Raw genomic sequence first — 14,738 nt, forward strand, 5'->3', positions numbered from 1 at the left:
TAATGTGAACCTGTCAGCTGATTGGAGGGAAGAGAAACACCCCATTTCACACAGCACACAGGAACAGAGATGAGGCTGTAAATCACTGGAGATCCCCCCCCCCCCCGTCACCTTTTTTCTATTGGTGTCAGGAAAACTTTTCAGAAGTGACTCATGCTTATAGCAGAGGAATGAAACAGCAAACAGAAATGACACACACTAGTATAGAGGGATATGCTTTGTTCATTTTTCATGTCTGAGGTTTACAACCACTTTAATGAATGTCATTTGAAAGTACTTGCTTTTAACAATCAATTTTGGGATGAATGTCATTCAGGAGATTTGGTAATGTCAGTACTGGCTGCTCATTGGTTGCTTCCTCCTGGAGGCCCTGAGAAGAGGAAGAAAAGTCCTGCCCCCACCAAGATGACTACCTCCATAAAGGGACACAGTACAGAACAAGATATAGTACACGTGTAATGGGGAGAGATCAGATCCACAGGTGACTAGTTCTTTGTACTCTGCCTGCTATTTATTGGGCATAGCATGCAGAGTTTAGTTCCTTTTAAGTGTATAACACTAGCCATATGGTTAAGAGCAGGAGTCAAAAACAAAGCCGAAATCATGCAAAATTGTTTTTGGTGCACCAATAGAGCCCCAATCCTAGATATACTTTCCACATAGGCCTCCATATCTTATCCAACAAGATTTAAAGCCTCTATTCAACCATGATTCTGGTGCTGGATTGCTACAAATTTGGGGCTAAGCTTGAAGAAAAAAACGTAGGTCTCTTTGGCCATTGTCTTGGGTCAGAGGGTGCACTGAACAGAACTTGTAGGAACCTTTTGGTGCCTGCTCTTTGCTCTTTTTGTTACTTTTATACAATTTGACAGAAAAACACAGAGTTATTGACATTTTTGCAGATTTATTAAAAAAGAAAAACTGAAATATCACATGGTCCTAAGTATTCAGACCCTTTGCTCAGTATTTAGTAGAAGCACCCTTTTGATCTAATACAGCCATGAGTCTTTTTGGGAAAGATGCAAAAAGTTTTTTCACACCTGGATTTGGGGATCCTCTGCCATTCCTCCTTACAGATCCTCTCCAGTTCTGTCAGGTTGGATGGTAAACGTGGGTGGACAGCCATTTTTGGGTCTCTCCAGAGATGCTCAATTGGGTTTAAGTCAGGACTCTGGCTGAGCCATTTAAGAACAGTCATGGAGTTGTTATGAAGCCACTCCTTTGTTATTTTAGCTGTGTGCTTAGGGTCATTGTCTTGTTGGAAGGTAAACCTTCGGCCCAGTCTGAGGTCCTGAGCACTCTGGAGAAGGTTTTCGTCCAGGATATCCCTGTACTTGGCCACATTCATCTTTCCCTCGATTGCAACCAGTCATCCTGTCCCTGCAGCTGAAAAACACCCCCACAGCATGATGCTGCCACCACCATGCTTCACTGTTGGGACTGTATTGGACAGGTGATGAGCAGTGCCTGGTTTTCTTCACACGTACCGCTTAGAATTAAGGCCAAAAAGTTCTATCTTGGTCTCATCAGACCAGAGAATCTTATTTCTCACCATCTTGGAGTCCTTCGGGTGTTTTTTAGCAAACTCCATGCGGGCTTCCATGTGTCTTGCACTGAGGAGAGGCTTCCGTCGGGCCACTCTGCCATAAAGCCCCTACTGGAGGAGGGCTGCAGTGATGGTTGACTTTCTACAACTTTCTCCCATCTCCCAACTTCATCTGTGGAGCTCAGCCACAGTGATCTTTGGATTCTTCTTTACCTCTTTCACCAAGGCTCTTCTCCCCCGATAGCTCAGTTTGGCCGGACAGCCAGCTCTAGGTAGGGTTCTGGTTGTCCCAAACGTCTTCCATTTAAGGATTATGGAGGCCACTGTGCTCTTAGGAACCTTAAGTGCAGCAGAAATATTTTTGTAACCTTGGCCAGATCTGTGCCTTGCCACAATTCTGTCTCTGAGCTCTTCAGGCAGTTCCTTTGACCTCATGATTCTCATTTGCTCTGACATGCACTGTGAGCTGTAAGGTCTTATATAGACAGGTGTGTGGCTTTCCTAATCAAGTCCAATCAGTATAATCAAACACAGCTGGACTCAAATGAAGGTGTAGAACCATCTCAAGGATGATCAGAAGAAATGGACAGCACCTGAGTTAAATATATGAGTGTAACAGCAAAGGGTCTGAATACTTAGAACCATGTGATATTTCAGTTTTTCTTTTTTTAATAAATCTGCAAAAATGTCAATAATTCTGTGTTTTTCTGTCAATATGGGGTGCTGTGTGTACATTAATGAGGAAAAAAAATGAACTTAAAATGATTTTAGCAAATGGCTGCAATATAACAAAGAGTGAAACATTTAAGGGGGTCTGAATACTTTCTGTCCCCACTGTATATGGTCCAAGCTTGCAAGGGTACAGGCTAGATGTACACTGAATTACCAGTTTCCAGCTATGCTCTTGACTGCACAATATCTATTGCACCATACCATCATCCTAGACAACGATTGTGTCCAGCTAGTTGGCACAGCTATTCATAGGTTTTTGGAAGCTCAGTACATTTGGTCAAACAACCCATTTGCGGAAAATCTAATTTATTAAAGTCATTACATTGACAATATTAGAGCAATTTGGTATGGGTCCCTTCAAAGTATTCTGACCCTTCCCCCCCCCCTTTTTATCTTCCTGTTGTTTGTACAATGTGCATTAATTACTGTAAAACCAGTATGCAGCTTGCCATACTCATTGACCCTTATTTAAACCACCTTTATTGGAGAGCCAAAAATGTCAAAAGTATTATTGCCCCTTGCAAATTAAGAACATCCGAACACAGTATTAGATATATGCCAACATAATAATATTATGCCAATAAAATAATATTCAGGGTACCTACTGGTGTAAGAAGTGTAGGGCATGCAATTATATCTCACATGGTCAAAAGATTTTCCAAAACACTAATGGTCAACAAGTACCCTAGGCCCACACATGAAGCACCACCACTGCGCCTACGTGACGAAAAAAAAAAAAAAATGATTGTGTACCTTATACGGTGTAGCTGCCACTTTAAAAGTACAATATAGTGAATAATATTTAAACCTCTAACCATAAATGAGATAAAAATAGTGGCGCTGAAAATAATAAAGTGAAAATATCAATTGCTAAATATGCAACAGAAGATGTAAATCACCCTGTGATGAAAGTGAACAAATAAAAAGACAAATGATCTAAAAATAAAACGTTCAAAGTTTTCAATTCATAAAACTCTATATGATGTCTTCTTAAAACTTCCACCACACCACTTTGTGACAGTGATTCCGCTCCCTTCAAATAGCGCACTCACCAGCTGCAAATGCCTTACACTGTCGTGTTTGGCAATAGCACATTTACTCACATACACACAAGGGGTCAAGTGAACTTCAGACTCCAGCCATGAGCATCAATCGGATTCTCTCCACATGAAAATAATAATAAAGTGCTCCAGATAGTGTGATAACATAAAACCAGTTTTAATTTAAAACATCTTCACTCATTAAACTCATATTAAAGTGGTTGTAAACCCTTATAGACCACTTTGACCTACAGGTAAGCCTAGAGTAAGGCTTACCTGTAGGTCCAACAAATATCTCCTAAACCTGCACGGTTTAGGAGATATTTGCAAAAAGACAGGCACCTCTGTCTACGGCGCATGCGATATGCCGTTAGTGGCGGCTCCTGTGCGCATGTGCGGGAGTGACGTCATCGCAGCACCGGCCAATCACAGCACCGGAGCCACGATACCCGGAAAGAAGATGGACGCTCCGTAGCAGAGGGGACAGCGGTGACATCGCAGGCTCCTGTGTCAGGTAAGTGACACATAATGGGCTATTATGCGATGCATAGTAGCCCATTATGCTTTACCTTTGCAGGGAAACAAAGAGGAAGTAAACCCATCAGGTTTACTTCCTCTTTAAGCAAAAGTATAAAAAGCCAAAAGTGGAAACACAGCATTCCTTCAAACTTGTGATAACAGCGATATACAGTGGTCACGGCGGACCCGAGGTATGCAGATACAGATCAACTCTCACGTTTGACACTGCACACTGCACTAGGAAGTGGATGCTCGTATTGAGCCTGAGGAGTGGGTGAAAGTTGATCTGTATCTGCATACCTCGGGTCCGCCGTGACCACCATTTATCGCTGTTATCACAAGTTTGAAGGGATGCTGTGTTTCCACTTTTGGCTTTTTATACTTTTGCTTAATGTGAGTTTAATGAGTGAAGATGTTGTAGTGTTTTAAATTAAAACTAGTTTTACGTTATCACACTATCTGGAGCAATTTATTATTATTTTCATGTAGGGAGAATCCGATTGATGCTCATGGCTGGAGTCTGAAGTTCACTTGACTACTTGTGTGTGTGGGTAAATGCGCTATTGCCAAACACGAGAGTGTAAGGCATTTGGAGCTGGTGAGTGCGCTATTGGAAGGGAGCAGAATCATTGTCACATAATGGTGTGGTGGAAGTTTTAAGAAGACATCATACGGTATTTTATGAATTGAAAACTTTGGACGTTTTATTTTTAGATCATTTGTCTTTTTATTTGTTCACATTCATCACAGGGTGATTTACATGATTTGCATATTTAGCAATTGATATTTTCACTTTATTATTTTCAGCGCCACTATTTTTATCTCACTTATGGTTAGAGGTTTAAATATTATTCAAAGGACATTCCAAGTTTCCAGTGGTAAAACATATGATATAAAACAGTTCCTGATCTGTTCTACACATTTTGTAGTCTATGGGCTAAGCTGCCCATGTGGCTTAATATATGTTGGTAGGACAATCAGAGCCATAAGATTTTGTGAACATAGATGCCTAACTGAGGAAGGAAATCTAGACTAGGCATTTCGCCTTTACATCATGAGGCTTCCTGCACACTAGCATTTTTTTAAGGTAAAAAATGCTGGAAATAGCATTTTTTAGTAGCATTTAGTTGAGTTTAGAAGCTTTGCTTTTTATTAGTGTATTTTGCGTTTTCGCTAATAGTCTAAAGTAGTGTGCATGGACACATAAGTTAACACTATTTAGCTTCTAGGTGTAGGAAAAAATGCTAATAACAGCTTCTAGGAGCTTTAAAAAAACACTAGTGTGCATGGAGCCTAAAAGTGATACCAGTACCCTAAAATTGTTTGGCATAGAGGCCATACCTACCAACCCTAATGAAAGAGTAATTTTCCAAACTGTCAAAAAGTACTATTGTACTATTGTTAGCTGCTAGTATTACACTGTTGTCAAAGCTGGGTTCTGCCCTGCCTTCTCTGAGCTGGCCGCTCAGCTATCGGTTAATTGCCAGCTCCCATCTCTCTCCACAGTTACCCAGCTGTTGTTGATTCTGCTCGTCAGTCCTGCCTACCTAAAGTCGTCCAGCTCACTTGATCTCTGCCTTCGCCTTTGCCAACATCACAGAGACTTTCTCCTGCGTTCCTGTTGAAGACTTGCTCGGCTGACGTTCCTTCTGGCTCCTGATCCTGCTTGCTGTACTACTACGTTTATCTCTAGCTCTCTGACATTTGCTTGGCTGACTACCCAATCCGGTTACTGAACTCTGGCTTGTTTTGACTACGCTTACTCTGTGTACCTTATTTTTATTATTATTATTATTATTAATAATAACCAAGTGTGATTTAACTATACTTCTGTCTCCGTCTGATACATGGTTCCTGATAGTAGGCGAAGGCCATGAAGTCAATCCACTTATTGGTAATATTTTTTCCAGATTGGATGAGCAAGATCACCGCATGGATCAGTTTGCCATAGCGTTACAAATGCTCCTGAGTCACACGGCTCACCTGGAAACTCCCACTGTGGCTGCTCCGGTACAACCTGAGTTGCAGGCCGTCCCTGCTGCTGTGCCTGTCTCTGTGCAGGCACATGCCTCAAGTATTACCTCTATAAGAGGTATGTCTGGTTCCGCTCCGCTTCCCCAGCGAGTTGGGGGCGATCCAGGTCAATGCAGAGGGTTTCTCAACCAGGTTGAGATTTACTTTGAGATGCTGCCCCAGGCGTTTCCCACGGACAAAAGCAAAGTAGGTTTTGTGATATCTTTGCTTTCTGAGAGAGCCTTGGCAAACTCTCTATGGGAGACGCAAAAACCTGTTGTCTTGAGTTACCCTGACTTTGTGGCCTCCTTTAAAAGGGTATTTGACATTCCCGCATGCTCCGCTTCTGCTGCCAAGTGCCTCATGACCATCAAACAGAGTATGACAACTGTTGTCGACTACGCCATTGAATTCCGTAGTCTGGCAGCAGAGGTTGCTTGGAACAATGAGGCGCTCGTGGCTGCTTTTTCTCATGGTCTCTCGGATTCCATCAAGGATGAGATAGCAGCCCGAGATATACCCACTGAGCTGGAGAGGTTGATCACTTTTGCCATCCTCATTGACTTCAGACTCAGAGAAAGACTCTTTTTTAAGGAGCGCTTGCGGAAGCCTCCTGTACGTTTGCCTCCGAGCTTTGCAGTCCCACCCATGCCTCCCTCACGTCCCATGCCTCCTGGTACCGAGTCGGTCAGTGAAGATGAACCCATGCACTTGGGCTTCACGCGTGTCTCTGCGGATGAGAGAGCCTTAGATTGTGCCTTTATTGTGGCCAGGCAGGCCACTTTTTGAAGTCTTGTCCTACCCGTCCAAGGAACCACCGAACCTTGAGGTCCTGTCATGGACAGACCTTAGGTGGCGTTGTTTCGTCCCCAGTTATCCAGAAGAATAAGCCCCTGGACCCTTTCTTGGGCTGAGTCGTCCATCGAGATACAGGCTCTAATCGACTCTGGGGCTGCAGGCCTGTTCATTGATGCTGCCTTTGTATCGCAGCACTCAATACCGCTGCAGCTGCGTGACACTCCACTTGCCATTGAGGCTCTTGACGGGAGACCTCTACAGCCTGCCCATGTGACTCATGAGACGGTTCCGCTGTCCATGGCCGTAGGAGGTCTTCACCATGAGATAATCCAATTCCAAGTTATTTCCTCACCTAGGTTTCCGCTGGTTATTGGTTATCCTTGGTTACAGAGGCACAACCCATCTTTTGATTGGCTCCATGCTGAGGTTCTCTCCTGGTCACCACAATGCAGTGAGACCTGCTTCCAGAAGGTAGCCAAGGTCCTGTGCACCTCTTCACTCTTCTCCCTGCTGGAGGAGTACCGCAATTTTAGCGATGTCTTTGACAAAGGTCAAGCCGGTAGTTTGCCTCCACACCGGCCTTATGATTGTACAATTGATAAATATATATGTGATGGCTGCGCTTAGGACAATAATTAGGTGTGCAGCCCTCCTGAAAGAAGCTTCCCTAGGGATCCTCCAACTGGTTACAAATATATCTACAAGGTTGTGTGGCGCTCCCTAATGGATTATATGGGATAAGCAGCTATATGGGGGAGGGGGTTAACTGCTGACTGAATTGGTGAATGTGTCCCTCCTATATCCAAATTGAGTGATAGTTGCAAGCTAAATAATACCCTAGTGGAGGTTTGCAAATAACAACATTTAGTTATGCCAAAATATAAGCTTCTCTATATGATAAGAGAAATCATAATAAAATAACGTGCATGTTACCATATAGTTGCTACTATTATTAGAAAAAGTGAAAACTAGAAACCTCTATTGGTCCCCTATAATTAAGTGGCGTGCCTTCAAAAAGAAAATAACATATAACATTGTGGATTTGCACTAAACGAGACCATAAACTGCACCTCTACATATCAATTCAAACATATAAACATAACGTCAAACAGGATTATATAGTGTTCATAGTCCATAAAGTGATACATTTCTACAAAAATCGTGTTCCAATTTCTTCAAACAAAACCGTGACTGGGGTGCCTTCAAACGTTCTTAGTGACTTTTGTGCTCCCCCTCAAGGGTCCCCACTCACCAAATCCAATCACCCCAAAGGGGCAAAAAGCGTATCAGTATATCCTCCACGATCTCCTCACCACCGTAGTTGTTTAAGGCACCCAAGGTAGTCTCCGGTCTCCGTGTAGATGGTTAGGTTGTATTCATGGTGACTCCCTCATGAAAAAGGAATATAAGGCTCCCGTAGTGTAGTGGGTATAATTTATTGACAGGATTCCAAAATATAAATGTCAAAAATAAAATAAAAAACATTAAAAATAAAATTAAAACAAAGTCCAGCAACAATGTACCAAATAAACCACAAGTCCAGGTACAGCTACCGTATAGTGGAACGTATCCACAAATTTATGGCAGGTGTATCCCAGCAGCGTGACGCTAGATGGAGACAGTGCTGAGTATTTGCACTCCACCTGCGTTCCAACAGTCCGTACCCGGAAGTGACGTAGCGTGCGTGGCGCCGTCGTACGCGTTTCCTCATAGACGTCCACAGCGACGGTGCCAGCACGCCACGCGCTACGTCCACTTGTAGGGAGCCGCCATACTCGTCATATCCCTCTGTGTGGAGGGCACCAATCGGACTATGGTAGGTAGAGTGACCCCTCCCACCCTTCCCAGAGTGTCCGCAATGGTGAATCAGTATGCGATCCTCCTTTGAGACACCATAAATTATATCATAGTTCCCGGCATGAAGTTAATTTTAATACAAAAAATACAACACATACAATATATGTTTAAAATAGATACAATGCCCATAGCAACATAAATAAAAATAAAACATACCATAATTCTTTAACCTATATTCCCCTGGTATGCTAGCAATATATTACATCTGGTATATACATTTCCCCTTATGTTTCCTATAGGCTAAACATCTAAGTGCCTAATCTCCATTGTATGGGGATGAGGGGACTCATGGTTAGATGTACCTCTTACCTATTGTAATACCAGGAATATTTTGGCGTTAGCCCATATGCAGTAAAAAAGGAGAATGCACACCTGCATACTACAAATTTTTTTTTTTTTTGGGGGGGTTGCATTATGTGGTCGGCCGATCATATTTATGGTGAGTGGTACCATGAGGGAAAATTATAGTAAATGTAGTGTATGTAGTAGGTCCGGGTTATATGGAACACAGTAGTGGGAAATTATATAGATTGAAAGCTCCAGTGGAATGACGGACCCACATAGTACCTTGAGATGCATATATCCATACCCAGAAAGATGCATACATCAAGGGAAATCACCTTAAATTATGGCCACATAGTTGGCGTCAGTGAGGGAACGGTACTACCCATACGGTCAGGAGGAATATAGTTGTAAATCCATGAGGCATGGAAAACACAATATGGAAAGTATGATATGGAAAGTGTGTGAGTCACTAAGTGAGGAAGAATGGATGGAAGTGCCATGCTCATATCCTTATGCTGTACATTTTCATTCCTGGAGGGGGAACCCATTATAGGAATAGGGATACTTATAACAGTACGTGTCTGGTAAGGCTATGATTTTAGTTTTACCATGATTACATAACGAACCTTATTTTATCTTCTAAGCCAAATAAAGGGTATGTAAATGAGCCCCCACATGCATCAAGTGTGCGTGAGACCATCTACACACCTTGTGAGCCTACATGTGTGCACTTCTTGCATGACTACAAGGACAATATACAACTCCCGGTAGGAGCCCCTTGATAATGCCTGGTTATACATATTCCCCTCAGGGGTTAGCTATAAAGCAATTTAGATCAATATCTAGATTGAGGCCCCTGGGGGCAAGGGACCCCAACCGGTATATCCAGGCGGTTTCATTCTGTGAGACAAGTGTAGTTTTATTGCCTCCTCGCCAATGGTCCCTAATGCAGTCAATACCATAAAAAATCAACCACGAGGGGTCACGGTTATGTACTGCGTCAAAGTGGCGGGAGAGATGATGTTTTGGAAACCCTTTTCTTAGGTTCTTAATATGTTCACGTATTCTCACATATAGAGGTCGGGTAGTTCTGCCCACATATTGTAATTGACATGGACACTCGATGACATAGGTCACATGTGTACTCTGGCAAGTTATAAGTTCCCTGATACGATATTGTTTGTGATCTGTTCTTGATTTGAAAGTTTCCCTTTTTCGGGGCTGTTTTTTACTAACCCTACATGGTAGGCATTTTTAGCATTTGTAGAAGCCTTTCATGTCTGGAAAAATTTGGGTCACCTTGGGAGGATTTATGACATTATGCACCAAATAATGTCTTAGGGTGGGGGCTCTTTGGTATACAATCCTGGGTTTGTTGGGTAGTACATTTACTAACGCTCTATCCTCTTTTAGGATAGGCCAGTACTTTTTCAAAATCTGTTCGAATTCCTTGTATTGGGAATTGAAACCTGTGATAAACACCAATTCTGTATTCTTTTTCTTTCTTTTAGATTTTGTTAACAGGCTTTTCCGATCTAGGTGTGCTATATCCCTCTTCATCTTATGTAGCATGTCTAGATTATATCCTTTTTCATGGAACCGCTCTATCAGGATGTCAGCTTGTTCTAGATAATCTTCGGTATTGGCACAGTTTCTCCGCAGTCTAGTGAACTGGCCTTTAGGGATATTCCCTTTCCACTGAGGGTGATGGCAGCTGTTAATCGGGATATACCCGTTTCTATCTGTTGCCTTGAAAAAGGTTTTTGTATGTAAGCCATCACCGCTCTTGAAAATTTCAAGGTCAAGATATTCAATCTTGTGGGAATCCCATTTTCCAGTGAAGGTAAGCCCGTATCTGTTGGTGTTTAAATCCTGCAGAAAGCTTTCAAAGGTCTCAGATGTTCCTTCCCAGAATATAATCAGATTGTCTATGTACCTGTCGTACAGTTTCACTTGTGGGATATTCTTGGTGTAGATATACTCTTCTTCCCACATATTCATGAGTAAGTTGGCCACGCTTGGTGCGTACCGTGCGCCCATAGCAACTCCTTTAGTTTGGACGTAATAGTTTTGATCATACCAAAAGTAGTTGCATGACATAGCTAACTGTAAACTTTCAAGTATAAAGTCGATCTGTTCTTGTCTCATACAGAGCCTTTTCCACACCCAGCAGTCCGTCTTGCTGCACGATACTAGTATACAACAAATTCACATCAATGGTGGCTAGTAGATAATCTTGTGCTCCATCTATTTGTTGTAATTCTTCTAGAAGTTGGGCACTATCTCGTAAGTAAGATTTTCCCATTTTAACCAGTGGCTTAAGAAATGTATCAAGATATTCGCCCAGCCTGGAGAACACTGAGTTGATGCCACTAATGATGGGTCTCCCAGGTGGCATGTGTAATCTCTTGTGAATTTTAGGTGTATTATAGATCACCGACATGCTTCCAGAAGGTAGCCAAGGTCCTGTGCACCTCTTCACTCTTCTCCCTGCCGGAGGAGTACCGCAATTTTAGCGATGTCTTTGACAAAGGTCAAGCCGGTAGTTTGCCTCCACACCGGCCTTATGATTGCGCAATTGACCTTCAACCTGGTGCCATACCCACTCGTGGCTGGGTTTACCCTTTGTCGGTCTTGGAGGATAAGGCCATAGAAGAGTATGTTGCAGATGTACTCTCGAGGTTTCATCTGCAAATCCTCGTCTCCTGCTGGTGCTGGTTTCTTCTTTGTGAAGAAGAAGAGCGGTGAACTGAGACCTTGTATTGATTATAGGGGTCTCAATCGTTTCATGATTAAGAATGCCTACCTGATTCCATTGATTACAGAGTTATTTGACCGCCTCAAGGGAGCAACGTTTCTCACGAAGCTTGATTTGAGAGGGGCATACAATCTCGTGCGGATTAAGGAGGGAGATGAGTGAAAAACTGTGTTTAATACCAGAACAGGCCACTATGAGTACCTCGTAATGCCTTTTGGCCTTTGTAACGCCCCGGCAGTTTTCCAGGAATGTATTAACGATGTCCTCCGAGATTTGTTGCAGTTATGTGTGGTGGTTTATCTTGATGATATCCTCATATTTTCCAAGTCCCTGGAGAGCCATCACACAGATGTCTGTCATGTGCTTCAGAAACTAAGAGAAAACAATCTCTATTGTAAACTGGAGAAGTGCAAGTTCCATCATGAACAGATTAAATTCCTGGGCTATGTCATTTCCACTGCTGGTTTTTCGATGGACCCAGAGAAACTTTCAGCAGTCCTACAGTGGCCCCGAACCGTAGGTTTACATCCTCTGCAGCATTTCCTGGGCTTTGCCAACTATTATCGGAAGTTTATTCGTAACTTCTCGTCTCTGGTCATGCCCCTGACTGATTTGACCAGAAAGGACGGTAACCCACAGAGTTGGTGTCCGGAGTCCATTAAGGCCTTTGAGAGTCTCAAGGCTGCCTTTGTTTCTGCTCCTGTGTTGGCACATCTTGATCCTACGTTGCCTTTTATCCTAGAAGTTGATGCTTCTGAGACTGGAGTTGGCGCCCTTCTGTCTCAATGTCCTACCTCTGAGAGTGCATTGCATCCTTGTGACTACTTTTCCAAGAAATTGTCACCTGCCAAGTGCAATTACGAGATTGGTGACAGAGAGCTGTTGGCGATCATTTCAGCCCTGAAAGAATGGAGACCTCTCCTCGAGGGTACCACTGTGCCGTTTCTCATTCTTACTGACCATAAGAATCTCACATTCTTGTCTGAGGCTAAGCGCCTCTCTCCCAGAAGGGCGCGATGGGCTCTTTTCTTGTCGAGTTTTAATTACATTGTCTCATTCTTACCTGGTACTAAGATCTTAAAGGCTGACGCCTTGTCACGACAATTTGCCTCCACTTCCAAGTTGGAATCGGTTTCGGTTCCTGTGATTCCTCCTGGTCGTATTCTGGCTATGGTTTGCACCAGTCTTACTTCTCCTTTGGGTGACAAAATTCTTGCTGCTCAGGTCCATGCTTCTCCTGAGAAACCTTGTGAGCGCTACTTTGTCCCAGAGAGTCTCTGTACTGCCGTGCTCCAGACTTACCATTCTCCCAAGGCAGCTGGCCACCCTGGGAAGAATCAACTCGTTTGGGCCATTTCCCAACAATTCTGGTGGCCTAGTCTATGGGCTGATGTAACTGCCTTCGTAGCTGCCTGTTCCGTGTGTGCTCATAGTAAGACTTCACGACACCTTCCAGTGGGCCTCCGACAACCCATACCCAATGGAGAGAGGCCCTCCCACCTGTCTATGGATTTCATTGTGGAGTTACCCAACTCAACACTGTTATCCTTATGGTGGTTGACCGGTTCTCAAAGATGTGTCGTATTCCACTTAAGAAGTTGCCCACTTTTAAGGAACTGGCTTCCATTTTTGCTCGGGAGATCTTTCGCTTACATGGGCTACCCAGGGTGATTGTCTCGGACAGGGGTAGTCAGTTTGTCTCCTGGTTCTGGCAAGCCTTTTGTGCTCAGTTGGGAATTCAGCTTGCTTTCTCCTCTGCGTATCACCCGCAGTCTAATGGGGGCGCAAAACGAGCCAGTCAGTCCTTGGAGCAATTCTTATGTTGCTATATTTCTGACCATAACAACCGGTCAGACCTATTACCGGGGGCAAAGTTTGCTCACAACAGTGCCTTGAATTCTGCCTCCCGATTGTCCCCGTTTATGGCGAATTATGGTTTCCAACCTTCCATGTTGCCTGACTTGGTTGTTCCGCAGAGTATTCCTGCGTTAGAGGAGCATCTCCGTGGTCTTCGTTCCACTTGGGCACAAGTTCAGGAGGCTTTGCAACATGCTAACGATAGGTACAGACTCCATGCTAACCGCAAACGCCTGCCTGCACCTTCCTACCAGGTTGGGGACAGAGTCTGGCTGTCGTCTCGCAACCTCCGACTTTGTGTTCCTTCTTTTGAAGTTCGCACCTCGGTTTATTGGGCCTTTTTGTATCCTTCGCAGGATTAACTCAGTGGCTTACGCCTTGGACCTTCCTCCTAGTATGCGCATCTCAAATGTGTTTCATGTCTCCTTATTAAAACCTTTGGTATGCAATCGCTTTACCACCTCGGTGCCACGTCCTCACCCTATACAGGTTGAGAACCATGAGGAGTATGAAGTACAATCCATTGTTGACTCCCGTAGGTTCCATGGGTGCATACAGTACCTGGTGCATTTGAAGGGGTACGGTCCGGAGGAACGCTCTTGGGTCTCATCCTTGGACGTACATGTCCCTATCCTCCTCCGTGATTTCCATAGAGGTTTTCCCTTCAAGCCCAGTGGTCCTCCGAAGGGGAGGGGTCGTTGAGGAGGGGGTACTCTCAGGACTGGGCTCAGCCCTTCCTTCTCTGAGCTGGCCGTTCAGCTGTCGGCTAATTGCCAGCTCCCATCTCTCTCCACAGCAGGGCAGTTTTTTCCACTGGCCACTTGCCTGGAGGGCCCCATCCAGGGCCGATCCTCAGCGCTGCAATCTGCTGCTTAAGTTGACTGACTGCACTGGTTGCTCACTTGCTAGAATCGCCGGCTGCCCGGCAACCAGTGACATCAGTCAGAGGCCGTAGCCGCCCCGGCATTTATAGCGTGCTGTGGCCGCCCTTAGAGGCTAATGAACAAGCTCCACCCACCTCTGCCAGACTGCCTCTCAGACAGCGTGGAGAGGGAGCAGAGTGGAAAGACGGCCCTGATTGATAGCTGGCACTGCCTTGCTGCTGTGAGTGACACACTGTACAACACCAGGCTGGCGGCCTCAAGTAAGTCTAACACTGTCTACTTAAGTAAGTTCAAGTTGTGCATCAAACACAGCCACTGTCTGTGCCCCTCAAAAGCTGAGAGAAAGAATGTCCATGCTACTAATATCAGATCAGAAGAAATGACTATTGCCAAATAACTAGGACTGCATCCCAGGCTGGTTAGGTAACTGCTGGAAGGTATCCTCATCA

This window comes from Aquarana catesbeiana, linkage group LG04, assembly GCF_042186555.1.
Source record: "Aquarana catesbeiana isolate 2022-GZ linkage group LG04, ASM4218655v1, whole genome shotgun sequence".
Classification (NCBI taxonomy): Eukaryota; Metazoa; Chordata; class Amphibia; order Anura; family Ranidae; genus Aquarana; species Aquarana catesbeiana.